The sequence below is a fragment of the Tasmannia lanceolata genome, unplaced genomic scaffold (assembly GCF_043159265.1).
Source record: "Tasmannia lanceolata isolate RefF3 unplaced genomic scaffold, GAP_Taslan_0.1 ptg000003l, whole genome shotgun sequence".
Classification (NCBI taxonomy): Eukaryota; Viridiplantae; Streptophyta; class Magnoliopsida; order Canellales; family Winteraceae; genus Tasmannia; species Tasmannia lanceolata.
The window spans coordinates 29,116,055-29,133,551 of NW_027518680.1; the positions used below are offsets into that span (position 1 = coordinate 29,116,055).

The 17,497-nt window shown below is 48.4% G+C and overlaps 24 non-coding genes across 24 annotated transcripts; all 24 read left to right on the forward strand.

Annotated features, from left to right (window-relative positions):
- The first annotated feature begins 367 nt into the window (after positions 1-367).
- On the forward strand, positions 368-486 carry LOC143870249 (5S ribosomal RNA). The gene has a single exon (XR_013245035.1). It is a non-coding gene; the product is annotated as a 5S ribosomal RNA (ribosomal RNA).
- Positions 487-1,083: 597 nt separating this feature from the next.
- Positions 1,084-1,202, forward strand: LOC143870250 (5S ribosomal RNA). Its single transcript, XR_013245036.1, has one exon. It is a non-coding gene; the product is annotated as a 5S ribosomal RNA (ribosomal RNA).
- Positions 1,203-1,798: 596 nt separating this feature from the next.
- On the forward strand, positions 1,799-1,917 carry LOC143873264 (5S ribosomal RNA). The gene has a single exon (XR_013247983.1). It is a non-coding gene; the product is annotated as a 5S ribosomal RNA (ribosomal RNA).
- Positions 1,918-2,514: 597 nt separating this feature from the next.
- LOC143870251 (5S ribosomal RNA) lies at positions 2,515-2,633 on the forward strand. Its single transcript, XR_013245037.1, has one exon. It is a non-coding gene; the product is annotated as a 5S ribosomal RNA (ribosomal RNA).
- Positions 2,634-3,230: 597 nt separating this feature from the next.
- LOC143870253 (5S ribosomal RNA) lies at positions 3,231-3,349 on the forward strand. Its single transcript, XR_013245039.1, has one exon. It is a non-coding gene; the product is annotated as a 5S ribosomal RNA (ribosomal RNA).
- Positions 3,350-3,945: 596 nt separating this feature from the next.
- On the forward strand, positions 3,946-4,064 carry LOC143870254 (5S ribosomal RNA). Its single transcript, XR_013245040.1, has one exon. It is a non-coding gene; the product is annotated as a 5S ribosomal RNA (ribosomal RNA).
- Positions 4,065-4,661: 597 nt separating this feature from the next.
- On the forward strand, positions 4,662-4,780 carry LOC143870255 (5S ribosomal RNA). The gene has a single exon (XR_013245041.1). It is a non-coding gene; the product is annotated as a 5S ribosomal RNA (ribosomal RNA).
- Positions 4,781-5,377: 597 nt separating this feature from the next.
- Positions 5,378-5,495, forward strand: LOC143874556 (5S ribosomal RNA). The gene has a single exon (XR_013249232.1). It is a non-coding gene; the product is annotated as a 5S ribosomal RNA (ribosomal RNA).
- Positions 5,496-6,092: 597 nt separating this feature from the next.
- LOC143870256 (5S ribosomal RNA) lies at positions 6,093-6,211 on the forward strand. Its single transcript, XR_013245042.1, has one exon. It is a non-coding gene; the product is annotated as a 5S ribosomal RNA (ribosomal RNA).
- A 597-nt stretch (positions 6,212-6,808) lies between these two features.
- Positions 6,809-6,927, forward strand: LOC143870257 (5S ribosomal RNA). The gene has a single exon (XR_013245043.1). It is a non-coding gene; the product is annotated as a 5S ribosomal RNA (ribosomal RNA).
- A 597-nt stretch (positions 6,928-7,524) lies between these two features.
- LOC143870258 (5S ribosomal RNA) lies at positions 7,525-7,643 on the forward strand. Its single transcript, XR_013245044.1, has one exon. It is a non-coding gene; the product is annotated as a 5S ribosomal RNA (ribosomal RNA).
- Positions 7,644-8,240: 597 nt separating this feature from the next.
- LOC143870259 (5S ribosomal RNA) lies at positions 8,241-8,359 on the forward strand. The gene has a single exon (XR_013245045.1). It is a non-coding gene; the product is annotated as a 5S ribosomal RNA (ribosomal RNA).
- Positions 8,360-8,956: 597 nt separating this feature from the next.
- LOC143870260 (5S ribosomal RNA) lies at positions 8,957-9,075 on the forward strand. Its single transcript, XR_013245046.1, has one exon. It is a non-coding gene; the product is annotated as a 5S ribosomal RNA (ribosomal RNA).
- Positions 9,076-9,672: 597 nt separating this feature from the next.
- LOC143870261 (5S ribosomal RNA) lies at positions 9,673-9,791 on the forward strand. Its single transcript, XR_013245047.1, has one exon. It is a non-coding gene; the product is annotated as a 5S ribosomal RNA (ribosomal RNA).
- A 597-nt stretch (positions 9,792-10,388) lies between these two features.
- On the forward strand, positions 10,389-10,507 carry LOC143870262 (5S ribosomal RNA). The gene has a single exon (XR_013245048.1). It is a non-coding gene; the product is annotated as a 5S ribosomal RNA (ribosomal RNA).
- Positions 10,508-11,108: 601 nt separating this feature from the next.
- Positions 11,109-11,227, forward strand: LOC143870264 (5S ribosomal RNA). Its single transcript, XR_013245050.1, has one exon. It is a non-coding gene; the product is annotated as a 5S ribosomal RNA (ribosomal RNA).
- Positions 11,228-11,823: 596 nt separating this feature from the next.
- LOC143870265 (5S ribosomal RNA) lies at positions 11,824-11,942 on the forward strand. The gene has a single exon (XR_013245051.1). It is a non-coding gene; the product is annotated as a 5S ribosomal RNA (ribosomal RNA).
- A 597-nt stretch (positions 11,943-12,539) lies between these two features.
- On the forward strand, positions 12,540-12,658 carry LOC143870266 (5S ribosomal RNA). The gene has a single exon (XR_013245052.1). It is a non-coding gene; the product is annotated as a 5S ribosomal RNA (ribosomal RNA).
- A 597-nt stretch (positions 12,659-13,255) lies between these two features.
- LOC143870267 (5S ribosomal RNA) lies at positions 13,256-13,374 on the forward strand. The gene has a single exon (XR_013245053.1). It is a non-coding gene; the product is annotated as a 5S ribosomal RNA (ribosomal RNA).
- A 597-nt stretch (positions 13,375-13,971) lies between these two features.
- Positions 13,972-14,090, forward strand: LOC143870268 (5S ribosomal RNA). Its single transcript, XR_013245054.1, has one exon. It is a non-coding gene; the product is annotated as a 5S ribosomal RNA (ribosomal RNA).
- A 597-nt stretch (positions 14,091-14,687) lies between these two features.
- Positions 14,688-14,806, forward strand: LOC143870269 (5S ribosomal RNA). Its single transcript, XR_013245055.1, has one exon. It is a non-coding gene; the product is annotated as a 5S ribosomal RNA (ribosomal RNA).
- Positions 14,807-15,403: 597 nt separating this feature from the next.
- On the forward strand, positions 15,404-15,522 carry LOC143870270 (5S ribosomal RNA). The gene has a single exon (XR_013245056.1). It is a non-coding gene; the product is annotated as a 5S ribosomal RNA (ribosomal RNA).
- Positions 15,523-16,119: 597 nt separating this feature from the next.
- LOC143870272 (5S ribosomal RNA) lies at positions 16,120-16,238 on the forward strand. Its single transcript, XR_013245057.1, has one exon. It is a non-coding gene; the product is annotated as a 5S ribosomal RNA (ribosomal RNA).
- Positions 16,239-16,835: 597 nt separating this feature from the next.
- On the forward strand, positions 16,836-16,954 carry LOC143870273 (5S ribosomal RNA). Its single transcript, XR_013245058.1, has one exon. It is a non-coding gene; the product is annotated as a 5S ribosomal RNA (ribosomal RNA).
- The last annotated feature ends 543 nt before the right edge of the window (positions 16,955-17,497 follow it).

Genomic DNA, 17,497 nt, shown 5'->3' on the forward strand with positions numbered 1-17,497 from the left:
TTATAGCGGGGGTTTGTTTAGATTCAGTGACGTACAGGCTATAGCGGATGAGTGTACTAGTGGATGCGAGTCATGAATCCGGTCGGAAGGTGTTTACTGGCCGTGAGCTACCCTTGGTGCACAAATATCGTTCCGACGATAACTTTTGATCCGCCCGTCAGATCGTGGCGATTCTTATATTGATTCGGGGGTACTCGGGAAGATCCATCGCGCGATGACAGCCCTGGCGGTCATCCGGCTTCCCGACATGCTCGGATCGTCCATCCGGTGTCATCTAGCAGGATTTTTTCGCACTTTCATTTAAACGGACTTCGTACGACAATGCGAGTGGAAACTCTTAATTACTTTGACAATGGAGAGGCATGCTGGGTGCGATCATACCAGCACAAATGCACTGGATCCCATCAGAACTCCGAAGTTAAGCGTGCTTGGGCGAGAGTAGTACTAGGATGGGTGACCTCCTGGGAAGTCCTCGTGTTGCACCCCTGTCACTTTTTTCGGCTATCTACCACTTTTTTCGAACAATCTTTCGGTTCTGGAACATCGATGCGAACTGAAACGCACGTTTAGTGCGTCGCCTCCTACGTTTCGGTTCGGATCTTTTTATTTTCTTCCGGATGGTGAATTCAAAGACGTCCGGTCTTTATTATGGCGGGGTGATAGTGTCGTTTGATTCGATAAACGGAATTCGTTCTGACATTTCATTTGCAGTCAAATTATAGCGGGGGTTTGTTTAGATTCAGTGACGTACAGGCTATAGCGGATGAGTGTACTAGTGGATGCGAGTCATGAATCCGGTCGGAAGGTGTTTACTGGCCGTGAGCTACCCTTGGTGCACAAATATCGTTCCGACGATAACTTTTGATCCGCCCGTCAGATCGTGGCGATTCTTATATTGATTCGGGGGTACTCGGGAAGATCCATCGCGCGATGACAGCCCTGGCGGTCATCCGGCTTCCCGACATGCTCGGATCGTCCATCCGGTGTCATCTAGCAGGATTTTTTCGCACTTTCATTTAAACGGACTTCGTACGACAATGCGAGTGGAAACTCTTTATTACTTTGACAATGGAGAGGCATGCTGGGTGCGATCATACCAGCACAAATGCACTGGATCCCATCAGAACTCCGAAGTTAAGCGTGCTTGGGCGAGAGTAGTACTAGGATGGGTGACCTCCTGGGAAGTCCTCGTGTTGCACCCCTGTCACTTTTTTCGGCTATCTACCACTTTTTTCGAACAATCTTTCGGTTCTGGAACATCGATGCGAACTGAAACGCACGTTTAGTGCGTCGCCTCCTACGTTTCGGTTCGGATCTTTTTATTTTCTTCCGGATGGTGAATTCAAAGACGTCCGGTCTTTATTATGGCGGGGTGATAGTGTCGTTTGATTCGATAAACGGAATTCGTTCTGACATTTCATTTGCAGTCAAATTATAGCGGGGGTTTTTAAGATTCAGTGACGTACAGGCTATAGCGGATGAGTGTACTAGTGGATACGAGTCATGAATCCGGTCGGAAGGTGTTTACTGGCCGTGAGCTACCCTTGGTGCACAAATATCGTTCCGACGATAACTTTTGATCCGCCCGTCAGATCGTGGCGATTCTTATATTGATTCGGGGGTACTCGGGAAGATCCATCGCGCGATGACAGCCTTGGCGGTCATCCGGCTTTCCGACATGCTCGGATCGTCCATCCGGTGTCATCTAGCAGGATTTTTTCGCACTTTCATTTAAACGGACTTCGTACGACAATGCGAGTGGAAACTCTTTATTACTTTGACAATGGAGAGGCATGCTGGGTGCGATCATACCAGCACAAATGCACAGGATCCCATCAGAACTCCGAAGTTAAGCGTGCTTGGGCGAGAGTAGTACTAGGATGGGTGACCTCCTGGGAAGTCCTCGTGTTGCACCCCTGTCACTTTTTTCGGCTATCTACCACTTTTTTCGAACAATCTTTCGGTTCTGGAACATCGATGCGAACTGAAACGCACGTTTAGTGCGTCGCCTCCTACGTTTCGGTTCGGATCTTTTTATTTTCTTCCGGATGGTGAATTCAAAGACGTCCGGTCTTTATTATGGCGGGGTGATAGTGTCGTTTGATTCGATAAACGGAATTCGTTCTGACATTTCATTTGCGGTCAAATTATAGCGGGGGTTTGTTTAGATTCAGTGACGTACAGGCTATAGCGGATGAGTGTACTAGTGGATGCGAGTCATGAATCCGGTCGGAAGGTGTTTACTGGCCGTGAGCTACCCTTGGTGCACAAATATCGTTCCGACGATAACTTTTGATCCGCCCGTCAGATCGTGACGATTCTTATATTGATTCGGGGGTAATCGGGAAGATCCATCGCGCGATGACAGCCTTGGCGGTCATCCGGCTTCCCGACATGCTCGGATCGTCCATCCGGTGTCATCTAGCAGGATTTTTTCGCACTTTCATTTAAACGGACTTCGTACGACAATGCGAGTGGAAACTCTTAATTACTTTGACAATGGAGAGGCATGCTGGGTGCGATCATACCAGCACAAATGCACTGGATCCCATCAGAACTCCGAAGTTAAGCGTGCTTGGGCGAGAGTAGTACTAGGATGGGTGACCTCCTGGGAAGTCCTCGTGTTGCACCCCTGTCACTTTTTTCGGCTATCTACCACTTTTTTCGAACAATCTTTCGGTTCTGGAACATCGATGCGAACTGAAACGCACGTTTAGTGCGTCGCCTCCTACGTTTCGGTTCGGATCTTTTTATTTTCTTCCGGATGGTGAATTCAAAGACGTCCGGTCTTTATTATGGCGGGGTGATAGTGTCGTTTGATTCGATAAACGGAATTCGTTCTGACATTTCATTTGCAGTCAAATTATAGCGGGGGTTTGTTTAGATTCAGTGACGTACAGGCTATAGCGGATGAGTGTACTAGTGGATGCGAGTCATGAATCCGGTCGGAAGGTGTTTACTGGCCGTGAGCTACCCTTGGTGCACAAATATCGTTCCGACGATAACTTTTGATCCGCCCGTCAGATCGTGACGATTCTTATATTGATTCGGGGGTACTCGGGAAGATCCATCGCGCGATGACAGCCCTGGCGGTCATCCGGCTTCCCGACATGCTCGGATCGTCCATCCGGTGTCATCTAGCAGGATTTTTTCGCACTTTCATTTAAACGGACTTCGTACGACAATGCGAGTGGAAACTCTTTATTACTTTGACAATGGAGAGGCATGCTGGGTGCGATCATACCAGCACAAATGCACTGGATCCCATCAGAACTCCGAAGTTAAGCGTGCTTGGGCGAGAGTAGTACTAGGATGGGTGACCTCCTGGGAAGTCCTCGTGTTGCACCCCTGTCACTTTTTTCGGCTATCTACCACTTTTTTCGAACAATCTTTCGGTTCTGGAACATCGATGCGAACTGAAACGCACGTTTAGTGCGTCGCCTCATACGTTTCGGTTCGGATCTTTTTATTTTCTTCCGGATGGTGAATTCAAAGACGTCCGGTCTTTATTATGGCGGGGTGATAGTGTCGTTTGATTCGATAAACGGAATTCGTTCTGACATTTCATTTGCAGTCAAATTATAGCGGGGGTTTTTAAGATTCAGTGACGTACAGGCTATAGCGGATGAGTGTACTAGTGGATACGAGTCATGAATCCGGTCGGAAGGTGTTTACTGGCCGTGAGCTACCCTTGGTGCACAAATATCGTTCCGACGATAACTTTTGATCCGCCCGTCAGATCGTGGCGATTCTTATATTGATTCGGGGGTACTCGGGAAGATCCATCGCGCGATGACAGCCTTGGCGGTCATCCGGCTTCCCGACATGCTCGGATCGTCCATCCGGTGTCATCTAGCAGGATTTTTTCGCACTTTCATTTAAACGGACTTCGTACGATAATGCGAGTGGAAACTCTTTATTACTTTGACAATGGAGAGGCATGCTGGGTGCGATCATACCAGCACAAATGCACTGGATCCCATCAGAACTCCGAAGTTAAGCGTGCTTGGGCGAGAGTAGTACTAGGATGGGTGACCTCCTGGGAAGTCCTCGTGTTGCACCCCTGTCACTTTTTTCGGCTATCTACCACTTTTTTCGAACAATCTTTCGGTTCTGGAACATCGATGCGAACTGAAACGCACGTTTAGTGCGTCGCCTCCTACGTTTCGGTTCGGATCTTTTTATTTTCTTCCGGATGGTGAATTCAAAGACGTCCGGTCTTTATTATGGCGGGGTGATAGTGTCGTTTGATTCGATAAACGGAATTCGTTCTGACATTTCATTTGCGGTCAAATTATAGCGGGGGTTTGTTTAGATTCAGTGACGTACAGGCTATAGCGGATGAGTGTACTAGTGGATGCGAGTCATGAATCCGGTCGGAAGGTGTTTACTGGCCGTGAGCTACCCTTGGTGCACAAATATCGTTCCGACGATAACTTTTGATCCGCCCGTCAGATCGTGACGATTCTTATATTGATTCGGGGGTACTCGGGAAGATCCATCGCGCGATGACAGCCTTGGCGGTCATCCGGCTTCCCGACATGCTCGGATCGTCCATCCGGTGTCATCTAGCAGGATTTTTTCGCACTTTCATTTAAACGGACTTCGTACGACAATGCGAGTGGAAACTCTTAATTACTTTGACAATGGAGAGGCATGCTGGGTGCGATCATACCAGCACAAATGCACTGGATCCCATCAGAACTCCGAAGTTAAGCGTGCTTGGGCGAGAGTAGTACTAGGATGGGTGACCTCCTGGGAAGTCCTCGTGTTGCACCCCTGTCACTTTTTTCGGCTATCTACCACTTTTTTCGAACAATCTTTCGGTTCTGGAACATCGATGCGAACTGAAACGCACGTTTAGTGCGTCGCCTCCTACGTTTCGGTTCGGATCTTTTTATTTTCTTCCGGATGGTGAATTCAAAGACGTCCGGTCTTTATTATGGCGGGGTGATAGTGTCGTTTGATTCGATAAACGGAATTCGTTCTGACATTTCATTTGCAGTCAAATTATAGCGGGGGTTTGTTTAGATTCAGTGACGTACAGGCTATAGCGGATGAGTGTACTAGTGGATGCGAGTCATGAATCCGGTCGGAAGGTGTTTACTGGCCGTGAGCTACCCTTGGTGCACAAATATCGTTCTGACGATAACTTTTGATCCGCCCGTCAGATCGTGACGATTCTTATATTGATTCGGGGGTACTCGGGAAGATCCATCGCGCGAGGACAGCCCTGGCGGTCATCCGGCTTCCCGACATGCTCGGATCGTCCATCCGGTGTCATCTAGCAGGATTTTTTCGCACTTTCATTTAAACGGACTTCGTACGACAATGCGAGTGGAAACTCTTTATTACTTTGACAATGGAGAGGCATGCTGGGTGCGATCATACCAGCACAAATGCACTGGATCCCATCAGAACTCCGAAGTTAAGCGTGCTTGGGCGGAGTAGTACTAGGATGGGTGACCTCCTGGGAAGTCCTCGTGTTGCACCCCTGTCACTTTTTTCGGCTATCTACCACTTTTTTCGAACAATCTTTCGGTTCTGGAACATCGATGCGAACTGAAACGCACGTTTAGTGCGTCGCCTCCTACGTTTCGGTTCGGATCTTTTTATTTTCTTCCGGATGGTGAATTCAAACACGTCCGGTCTTTATTATGGCGGGGTGATAGTGTCGTTTGATTCGATAAACGGAATTCGTTCTGACATTTCATTTGCGGTCAAATTATAGCGGGGGTTTGTTTAGATTCAGTGACGTACAGGCTATAGCGGATGAGTGTACTAGTGGATGCGAGTCATGAATCCGGTCGGAAGGTGTTTACTGGCCGTGAGCTACCCTTGGTGCACAAATATCGTTCCGACGATAACTTTTGATCCGCCCGTCAGATCGTCGCGATTCTTATATTGATTCGGGGGTACTCGGGAAGATCCATCGCGCGATGACAGCCCTGGCAGTCATCCGGCTTCCCGACATGCTCGGATCGTCCATCCGGTGTCATCTAGCAGGATTTTTTCGCACTTTCATTTAAACGGACTTCGTACGACAATGCGAGTGGAAACTCTTAATTACTTTGACAATGGAGAGGCATGCTGGGTGCGATCATACCAGCACAAATGCACTGGATCCCATCAGAACTCCGAAGTTAAGCGTGCTTGGGCGAGAGTAGTACTAGGATGGGTGACCTCCTGGGAAGTCCTCGTGTTGCACCCCTGTCACTTTTTTCGGCTATCTACCACTTTTTTCGAACAATCTTTCGGTTCTGGAACATCGATGCGAACTGAAACGCACGTTTAGTGCGTCGCCTCCTACGTTTCGGTTCGGATCTTTTTATTTTCTTCCGGATGGTGAATTCAAAGACGTCCGGTCTTTATTATGGCGGGGTGATAGTGTCGTTTGATTCGATAAACGGAATTCGTTCTGACATTTCATTTGCGGTCAAATTATAGCGGGGGTTTGTTTAGATTCAGTGACGTACAGGCTATAGCGGATGAGTGTACTAGTGGATGCGAGTCATGAATCCGGTCGGAAGGTGTTTACTGGCCGTGAGCTACCCTTGGTGCACAAATATCGTTCCGACGATAACTTTTGATCCGCCCGTCAGATCGTGGCGATTCTTATATTGATTCGGGGGTACTCGGGAAGATTCATCGCGCGATGACAGCCCTGGCGGTCATCCGGCTTCCCGACATGCTCGGATCGTCCATCCGGTGTCATCTAGCAGGATTTTTTCGCACTTTCATTTAAACGGACTTCGTACGACAATGCGAGTGGAAACTCTTTATTACTTTGACAATGGAGAGGCATGCTGGGTGCGATCATACCAGCACAAATGCACTGGATCCCATCAGAACTCCGAAGTTAAGCGTGCTTGGGCGAGAGTAGTACTAGGATGGGTGACCTCCTGGGAAGTCCTCGTGTTGCACCCCTGTCACTTTTTTCGGCTATCTACCACTTTTTTCGAACAATCTTTCGGTTCTGGAACATCGATGCGAACTGAAACGCACGTTTAGTGCGTCGCCTCCTACGTTTCGGTTCGGATCTTTTTATTTTCTTCCGGATGGTGAATTCAAAGACGTCCGGTCTTTATTATGGCGGGGTGATAGTGTCGTTTGATTCGATAAACGGAATTCGTTCTGACATTTCATTTGCGGTCAAATTATAGCGGGGGTTTGTTTAGATTCAGTGACGTACAGGCTATAGCGGATGAGTGTACTAGTGGATGCGAGTCATGAATCCGGTCGGAAGGTGTTTACTGGCCGTGAGCTACCCTTGGTGCACAAATATCGTTCCGACGATAACTTTTGATCCGCCCGTCAGATCGTCGCGATTCTTATATTGATTCGGGGGTACTCGGGAAGATCCATCGCGCGATGACAGCCTTGGCGGTCATCCGGCTTCCCGACATGCTCGGATCGTCCATCCGGTGTCATCTAGCAGGATTTTTTCGCACTTTCATTTAAACGGACTTCGTACGACAATGCGAGTGGAAACTCTTAATTACTTTGACAATGGAGAGGCATGCTGGGTGCGATCATACCAGCACAAATGCACTGGATCCCATCAGAACTCCGAAGTTAAGCGTGCTTGGGCGAGAGTAGTACTAGGATGGGTGACCTCCTGGGAAGTCCTCGTGTTGCACCCCTGTCACTTTTTTCGGCTATCTACCACTTTTTTCGAACAATCTTTCGGTTCTGGAACATCGATGCGAACTGAAACGCACGTTTAGTGCGTCGCCTCCTACGTTTCGGTTCGGATCTTTTTATTTTCTTCCGGATGGTGAATTCAAAGACGTCCGGTCTTTATTATGGCGGGGTGATAGTGTCGTTTGATTCGATAAACGGAATTCGTTCTGACATTTCATTTGCGGTCAAATTATAGCGGGGGTTTGTTTAGATTCAGTGACGTACAGGCTATAGCGGATGAGTGTACTAGTGGATGCGAGTCATGAATCCGGTCGGAAGGTGTTTACTGGCCGTGAGCTACCCTTGGTGCACAAATATCGTTCCGACGATAACTTTTGATCCGCCCGTCAGATCGTGGCGATTCTTATATTGATTCGGGGGTACTCGGGAAGATCCATCGCGCGATGACAGCCCTGGCGGTCATCCGGCTTCCCGACATGCTCGGATCGTCCATCCGGTGTCATCTAGCAGGATTTTTTCGCACTTTCATTTAAACGGACTTCGTACGACAATGCGAGTGGAAACTCTTTATTACTTTGACAATGGAGAGGCATGCTGGGTGCGATCATACCAGCACAAATGCACTGGATCCCATCAGAACTCCGAAGTTAAGCGTGCTTGGGCGAGAGTAGTACTAGGATGGGTGACCTCCTGGGAAGTCCTCGTGTTGCACCCCTGTCACTTTTTTCGGCTATCTACCACTTTTTTCGAACAATCTTTCGGTTCTGGAACATCAATGCGAACTGAAACGCACGTTTAGTGCGTCGCCTCCTACGTTTCGGTTCGGATCTTTTTATTTTCTTCCCGATGGTGAATTCAAAGACGTCCGGTCTTTATTATGGCGGGGTGATAGTGTCGTTTGATTCGATAAACGGAATTCGTTCTGACATTTCATTTGCAGTCAAATTATAGCGGGGGTTTGTTTAGATTCAGTGACGTACAGGCTATAGCGGATGAGTGTACTAGTGGATGCGAGTCATGAATCCGGTCGGAAGGTGTTTACTGGCCGTGAGCTACCCTTGGTGCACAAATATCGTTCCGACGATAACTTTTGATCCGCCCGTCAGATCGTGACGATTCTTATATTGATTCGGGGGTACTCGGGAAGATCCATCGCGCGATGAGAGCCTTGGCGGTCATCCGGCTTCCCGACATGCTCGGATCGTCCATCCGGTGTCATCTAGCAGGATTTTTTCGCACTTTCATTTAAACGGACTTCGTACGACAATGCGAGTGGAAACTCTTTATTACTTTGACAATGGAGAGGCATGCTGGGTGCGATCATACCAGCACAAATGCACTGGATCCCATCAGAACTCCGAAGTTAAGCGTGCTTGGGCGAGAGTAGTACTAGGATGGGTGACCTCCTGGGAAGTCCTCGTGTTGCACCCCTGTCACTTTTTTCGGCTATCTACCACTTTTTTCGAACAATCTTTCGGTTCTGGAACATCGATGCGAACTGAAACGCACGTTTAGTGCGTCGCCTCCTACGTTTCGGTTCGGATCTTATTATTTTCTTCCGGATGGTGAATTCAAAGACGTCCGGTCTTTATTATGGCGGGGTGATAGTGTCGTTTGATTCGATAAACGGAATTCGTTCTGACATTTCATTTGCAGTCAAATTATAGCGGGGGTTTGTTTAGATTCAGTGACGTACAGGCTATAGCGGATGAGTGTACTAGTGGATGCGAGTCATGAATCCGGTCGGAAGGTGTTTACTGGCCGTGAGCTACCCTTGGTGCACAAATATCGTTCCGACGATAACTTTTGATCCGCCCGTCAGATCGTGGCGATTCTTATATTGATTCGGGGGTACTCGGGAAGATCCATCGCGCGATGACAGCCCTGGCGGTCATCCGGCTTCCCGACATGCTCGGATCGTCCATCCGGTGTCATCTAGCAGGATTTTTTCGCACTTTCATTTAAACGGACTTCGTACGACAATGCGAGTGGAAACTCTTTATTACTTTGACAATGGAGAGGCATGCTGGGTGCGATCATACCAGCACAAATGCACTGGATCCCATCAGAACTCCGAAGTTAAGCGTGCTTGGGCGAGAGTAGTACTAGGATGGGTGACCTCCTGGGAAGTCCTCGTGTTGCACCCCTGTCACTTTTTTCGGCTATCTACCACTTTTTTCGAACAATCTTTCGGTTCTGGAACATCGATGCGAACTGAAACGCACGTTTAGTGCGTCGCCTCCTACGTTTCGGTTCGGATCTTTTTATTTTCTTCCAGATGGTGAATTCAAAGACGTCCGGTCTTTATTATGGCGGGGTGATAGTGTCGTTTGATTCGATAAACGGAATTCGTTCTGACATTTCATTTGCAGTCAAATTATAGCGGGGGTTTGTTTAGATTCAGTGACGTACAGGCTATAGCGGATGAGTGTACTAGTGGATGCGAGTCATGAATCCGGTCGGAAGGTGTTTACTGGCCGTGAGCTACCCTTGGTGCACAAATATCGTTCCGACGATAACTTTTGATCCGCCCGTCAGATCGTGACGATTCTTATATTGATTCGGGGGTACTCGGGAAGATCCATCGCGCGATGATAGCCCTGGCGGTCATCCGGCTTCCCGACATGCTCGGATCGTCCATCCGGTGTCATCTAGCAGGATTTTTTCGCACTTTCATTTAAACGGACTTCGTACGACAATGCGAGTGGAAACTCTTTATTACTTTGACAATGGAGAGGCATGCTGGGTGCGATCATACCAGCACAAATGCACTGGATCCCATCAGAACTCCGAAGTTAAGCGTGCTTGGGCGAGAGTAGTACTAGGATGGGTGACCTCCTGGGAAGTCCTCGTGTTGCACCCCTGTCACTTTTTTCGGCTATCTACCACTTTTTTCGAACAATCTTTCGGTTCTGGAACATCGATGCGAACTGAAACGCACGTTTAGTGCGTCGCCTCCTACGTTTCGGTTCGGATCTTTTTATTTTCTTCCAGATGGTGAATTCAAAGACGTCCGGTCTTTATTATGGCGGGGTGATAGTGTCGTTTGATTCGATAAACGGAATTCGTTCTGACATTTCATTTGCAGTCAAATTATAGCGGGGGTTTGTTTAGATTCAGTGACGTACAGGCTATAGCGGATGAGTGTACTAGTGGATGCGAGTCATGAATCCGGTCGGAAGGTGTTTACTGGCCGTGAGCTACCCTTGGTGCACAAATATCGTTCCGACGATAACTTTTGATCCGCCCGTCAGATCGTGACGATTCTTATATTGATTCGGGGGTACTCGGGAAGATCCATCGCGCGATGACAGCCTTGGCGGGCGGTCATCCGGCTTCCCGACATGCTCGGATCGTCCATCCGGTGTCATCTAGCAGGATTTTTTCGCACTTTCATTTAAACGGACTTCGTACGACAATGCGAGTGGAAACTCTTTATTACTTTGACAATGGAGAGGCATGCTGGGTGCGATCATACCAGCACAAATGCACTGGATCCCATCAGAACTCCGAAGTTAAGCGTGCTTGGGCGAGAGTAGTACTAGGATGGGTGACCTCCTGGGAAGTCCTCGTGTTGCACCCCTGTCACTTTTTTCGGCTATCTACCACTTTTTTCGAACAATCTTTCGGTTCTGGAACATCGATGCGAACTGAAACGCACGTTTAGTGCGTCGCCTCCTACGTTTCGGTTCGGATCTTTTTATTTTCTTCCGGATGGTGAATTCAAAGACGTCCGGTCTTTATTATGGCGGGGTGATAGTGTCGTTTGATTCGATAAACGGAATTCGTTCTGACATTTCATTTGCAGTCAAATTATAGCGGGGGTTTTTAAGATTCAGTGACGTACAGGCTATAGCGGATGAGTGTACTAGTGGATACGAGTCATGAATCCGGTCGGAAGGTGTTTACTGGCCGTGAGCTACCCTTGGTGCACAAATATCGTTCCGACGATAACTTTTGATCCGCCCGTCAGATCGTGGCGATTCTTATATTGATTCGGGGGTACTCGGGAAGATCCATCGCGCGATGACAGCCCTGGCGGTCATCCGGCTTCCCGACATGCTCGGATCGTCCATCCGGTGTCATCTAGCAGGATTTTTTCGCACTTTCATTTAAACGGACTTCGTACGACAATGCGAGTGGAAACTCTTTATTACTTTGACAATGGAGAGGCATGCTGGGTGCGATCATACCAGCACAAATGCACTGGATCCCATCAGAACTCCGAAGTTAAGCGTGCTTGGGCGAGAGTAGTACTAGGATGGGTGACCTCCTGGGAAGTCCTCGTGTTGCACCCCTGTCACTTTTTTCGGCTATCTACCACTTTTTTCGAACAATCTTTCGGTTCTGGAACATCGATGCGAACTGAAACGCACGTTTAGTGCGTCGCCTCCTACGTTTCGGTTCGGATCTTTTTATTTTCTTCCGGATGGTGAATTCAAAGACGTCCGGTCTTTATTATGGCGGGGTGATAGTGTCGTTTGATTCGATAAACGGAATTCGTTCTGACATTTCATTTGCGGTCAAATTATAGCGGGGGTTTGTTTAGATTCAGTGACGTACAGGCTATAGCGGATGAGTGTACTAGTGGATGCGAGTCATGAATCCGGTCGGAAGGTGTTTACTGGCCGTGAGCTACCCTTGGTGCACAAATATCGTTCCGACGATAACTTTTGATCCGCCCGTCAGATCGTGACGATTCTTATATTGATTCGGGGGTACTCGGGAAGATCCATCGCGCGATGACAGCCTTGGCGGTCATCCGGCTTCCCGACATGCTCGGATCGTCCATCCGGTGTCATCTAGCAGGATTTTTTCGCACTTTCATTTAAACGGACTTCGTACGACAATGCGAGTGGAAACTCTTAATTACTTTGACAATGGAGAGGCATGCTGGGTGCGATCATACCAGCACAAATGCACTGGATCCCATCAGAACTCCGAAGTTAAGCGTGCTTGGGCGAGAGTAGTACTAGGATGGGTGACCTCCTGGGAAGTCCTCGTGTTGCACCCCTGTCACTTTTTTCGGCTATCTACCACTTTTTTCGAACAATCTTTCGGTTCTGGAACATCGATGCGAACTGAAACGCACGTTTAGTGCGTCGCCTCCTACGTTTCGGTTCGGATCTTTTTATTTTCTTCCGGATGGTGAATTCAAAGACGTCCGGTCTTTATTATGGCGGGGTGATAGTGTCGTTTGATTCGATAAACGGAATTCGTTCTGACATTTCATTTGCGGTCAAATTATAGCGGGGGTTTGTTTAGATTCAGTGACGTACAGGCTATAGCGGATGAGTGTACTAGTGGATGCGAGTCATGAATCCGGTCGGAAGGTGTTTACTGGCCGTGAGCTACCCTTGGTGCACAAATATCGTTCCGACGATAACTTTTGATCCGCCCGTCAGATCGTGGCGATTCTTATATTGATTCGGGGGTACTCGGGAAGATTCATCGCGCGATGACAGCCCTGGCGGTCATCCGGCTTCCCGACATGCTCGGATCGTCCATCCGGTGTCATCTAGCAGGATTTTTTCGCACTTTCATTTAAACGGACTTCGTACGACAATGCGAGTGGAAACTCTTTATTACTTTGACAATGGAGAGGCATGCTGGGTGCGATCATACCAGCACAAATGCACTGGATCCCATCAGAACTCCGAAGTTAAGCGTGCTTGGGCGAGAGTAGTACTAGGATGGGTGACCTCCTGGGAAGTCCTCGTGTTGCACCCCTGTCACTTTTTTCGGCTATCTACCACTTTTTTCGAACAATCTTTCGGTTCTGGAACATCGATGCGAACTGAAACGCACGTTTAGTGCGTCGCCTCCTACGTTTCGGTTCGGATCTTTTTATTTTCTTCCGGATGGTGAATTCAAAGACGTCCGGTCTTTATTATGGCGGGGTGATAGTGTCGTTTGATTCGATAAACGGAATTCGTTCTGACATTTCATTTGCGGTCAAATTATAGCGGGGGTTTGTTTAGATTCAGTGACGTACAGGCTATAGCGGATGAGTGTACTAGTGGATGCGAGTCATGAATCCGGTCGGAAGGTGTTTACTGGCCGTGAGCTACCCTTGGTGCACAAATATCGTTCCGACGATAACTTTTGATCCGCCCGTCAGATCGTCGCGATTCTTATATTGATTCGGGGGTACTCGGGAAGATCCATCGCGCGATGACAGCCTTGGCGGTCATCCGGCTTCCCGACATGCTCGGATCGTCCATCCGGTGTCATCTAGCAGGATTTTTTCGCACTTTCATTTAAACGGACTTCGTACGACAATGCGAGTGGAAACTCTTAATTACTTTGACAATGGAGAGGCATGCTGGGTGCGATCATACCAGCACAAATGCACTGGATCCCATCAGAACTCCGAAGTTAAGCGTGCTTGGGCGAGAGTAGTACTAGGATGGGTGACCTCCTGGGAAGTCCTCGTGTTGCACCCCTGTCACTTTTTTCGGCTATCTACCACTTTTTTCGAACAATCTTTCGGTTCTGGAACATCGATGCGAACTGAAACGCACGTTTAGTGCGTCGCCTCCTACGTTTCGGTTCGGATCTTTTTATTTTCTTCCGGATGGTGAATTCAAAGACGTCCGGTCTTTATTATGGCGGGGTGATAGTGTCGTTTGATTCGATAAACGGAATTCGTTCTGACATTTCATTTGCGGTCAAATTATAGCGGGGGTTTGTTTAGATTCAGTGACGTACAGGCTATAGCGGATGAGTGTACTAGTGGATGCGAGTCATGAATCCGGTCGGAAGGTGTTTACTGGCCGTGAGCTACCCTTGGTGCACAAATATCGTTCCGACGATAACTTTTGATCCGCCCGTCAGATCGTGACGATTCTTATATTGATTCGGGGGTACTCGGGAAGATCCATCGCGCGATGACAGCCTTGGCGGTCATCCGGCTTCCCGACATGCTCGGATCGTCCATCCGGTGTCATCTAGCAGGATTTTTTCGCACTTTCATTTAAACGGACTTCGTACGACAATGCGAGTGGAAACTCTTAATTACTTTGACAATGGAGAGGCATGCTGGGTGCGATCATACCAGCACAAATGCACTGGATCCCATCAGAACTCCGAAGTTAAGCGTGCTTGGGCGAGAGTAGTACTAGGATGGGTGACCTCCTGGGAAGTCCTCGTGTTGCACCCCTGTCACTTTTTTCGGCTATCTACCACTTTTTTCGAACAATCTTTCGGTTCTGGAACATCGATGCGAACTGAAACGCACGTTTAGTGCGTCGCCTCCTACGTTTCGGTTCGGATCTTTTTATTTTCTTCCGGATGGTGAATTCAAAGACGTCCGGTCTTTATTATGGCGGGGTGATAGTGTCGTTTGATTCGATAAACGGAATTCGTTCTGACATTTCATTTGCAGTCAAATTATAGCGGGGGTTTGTTTAGATTCAGTGACGTACAGGCTATAGCGGATGAGTGTACTAGTGGATGCGAGTCATGAATCCGGTCGGAAGGTGTTTACTGGCCGTGAGCTACCCTTGGTGCACAAATATCGTTCTGACGATAACTTTTGATCCGCCCGTCAGATCGTGACGATTCTTATATTGATTCGGGGGTACTCGGGAAGATCCATCGCGCGAGGACAGCCCTGGCGGTCATCCGGCTTCCCGACATGCTCGGATCGTCCATCCGGTGTCATCTAGCAGGATTTTTTCGCACTTTCATTTAAACGGACTTCGTACGACAATGCGAGTGGAAACTCTTTATTACTTTGACAATGGAGAGGCATGCTGGGTGCGATCATACCAGCACAAATGCACTGGATCCCATCAGAACTCCGAAGTTAAGCGTGCTTGGGCGAGAGTAGTACTAGGATGGGTGACCTCCTGGGAAGTCCTCGTGTTGCACCCCTGTCACTTTTTTCGGCTATCTACCACTTTTTTCGAACAATCTTTCGGTTCTGGAACATCGATGCGAACTGAAACGCACGTTTAGTGCGTCGCCTCCTACGTTTCGGTTCGGATCTTTTTATTTTCTTCCGGATGGTGAATTCAAACACGTCCGGTCTTTATTATGGCGGGGTGATAGTGTCGTTTGATTCGATAAACGGAATTCGTTCTGACATTTCATTTGCGGTCAAATTATAGCGGGGGTTTGTTTAGATTCAGTGACGTACAGGCTATAGCGGATGAGTGTACTAGTGGATGCGAGTCATGAATCCGGTCGGAAGGTGTTTACTGGCCGTGAGCTACCCTTGGTGCACAAATATCGTTCCGACGATAACTTTTGATCCGCCCGTCAGATCGTCGCGATTCTTATATTGATTCGGGGGTACTCGGGAAGATCCATCGCGCGATGACAGCCCTGGCAGTCATCCGGCTTCCCGACATGCTCGGATCGTCCATCCGGTGTCATCTAGCAGGATTTTTTCGCACTTTCATTTAAACGGACTTCGTACGACAATGCGAGTGGAAACTCTTAATTACTTTGACAATGGAGAGGCATGCTGGGTGCGATCATACCAGCACAAATGCACTGGATCCCATCAGAACTCCGAAGTTAAGCGTGCTTGGGCGAGAGTAGTACTAGGATGGGTGACCTCCTGGGAAGTCCTCGTGTTGCACCCCTGTCACTTTTTTCGGCTATCTACCACTTTTTTCGAACAATCTTTCGGTTCTGGAACATCGATGCGAACTGAAACGCACGTTTAGTGCGTCGCCTCCTACGTTTCGGTTCGGATCTTTTTATTTTCTTCCGGATGGTGAATTCAAAGACGTCCGGTCTTTATTATGGCGGGGTGATAGTGTCGTTTGATTCGATAAACGGAATTCGTTCTGACATTTCATTTGCGGTCAAATTATAGCGGGGGTTTGTTTAGATTCAGTGACGTACAGGCTATAGCGGATGAGTGTACTAGTGGATGCGAGTCATGAATCCGGTCGGAAGGTGTTTACTGGCCGTGAGCTACCCTTGGTGCACAAATATCGTTCCGACGATAACTTTTGATCCGCCCGTCAGATCGTGGCGATTCTTATATTGATTCGGGGGTACTCGGGAAGATTCATCGCGCGATGACAGCCCTGGCGGTCATCCGGCTTCCCGACATGCTCGGATCGTCCATCCGGTGTCATCTAGCAGGATTTTTTCGCACTTTCATTTAAACGGACTTCGTACGACAATGCGAGTGGAAACTCTTTATTACTTTGACAATGGAGAGGCATGCTGGGTGCGATCATACCAGCACAAATGCACTGGATCCCATCAGAACTCCGAAGTTAAGCGTGCTTGGGCGAGAGTAGTACTAGGATGGGTGACCTCCTGGGAAGTCCTCGTGTTGCACCCCTGTCACTTTTTTCGGCTATCTACCACTTTTTTCGAACAATCTTTCGGTTCTGGAACATCGATGCGAACTGAAACGCACGTTTAGTGCGTCGCCTCCTACGTTTCGGTTCGGATCTTTTTATTTTCTTCCGGATGGTGAATTCAAAGACGTCCGGTCTTTATTATGGCGGGGTGATAGTGTCGTTTGATTCGATAAACGGAATTCGTTCTGACATTTCATTTGCGGTCAAATTATAGCGGGGGTTTGTTTAGATTCAGTGACGTACAGGCTATAGCGGATGAGTGTACTAGTGGATGCGAGTCATGAATCCGGTCGGAAGGTGTTTACTGGCCGTGAGCTACCCTTGGTGCACAAATATCGTTCCGACGATAACTTTTGATCCGCCCGTCAGATCGTCGCGATTCTTATATTGATTCGGGGGTACTCGGGAAGATCCATCGCGCGATGACAGCCTTGGCGGTCATCCGGCTTCCCGACATGCTCGGATCGTCCATCCGGTGTCATCTAGCAGGATTTTTTCGCACTTTCATTTAAACGGACTTC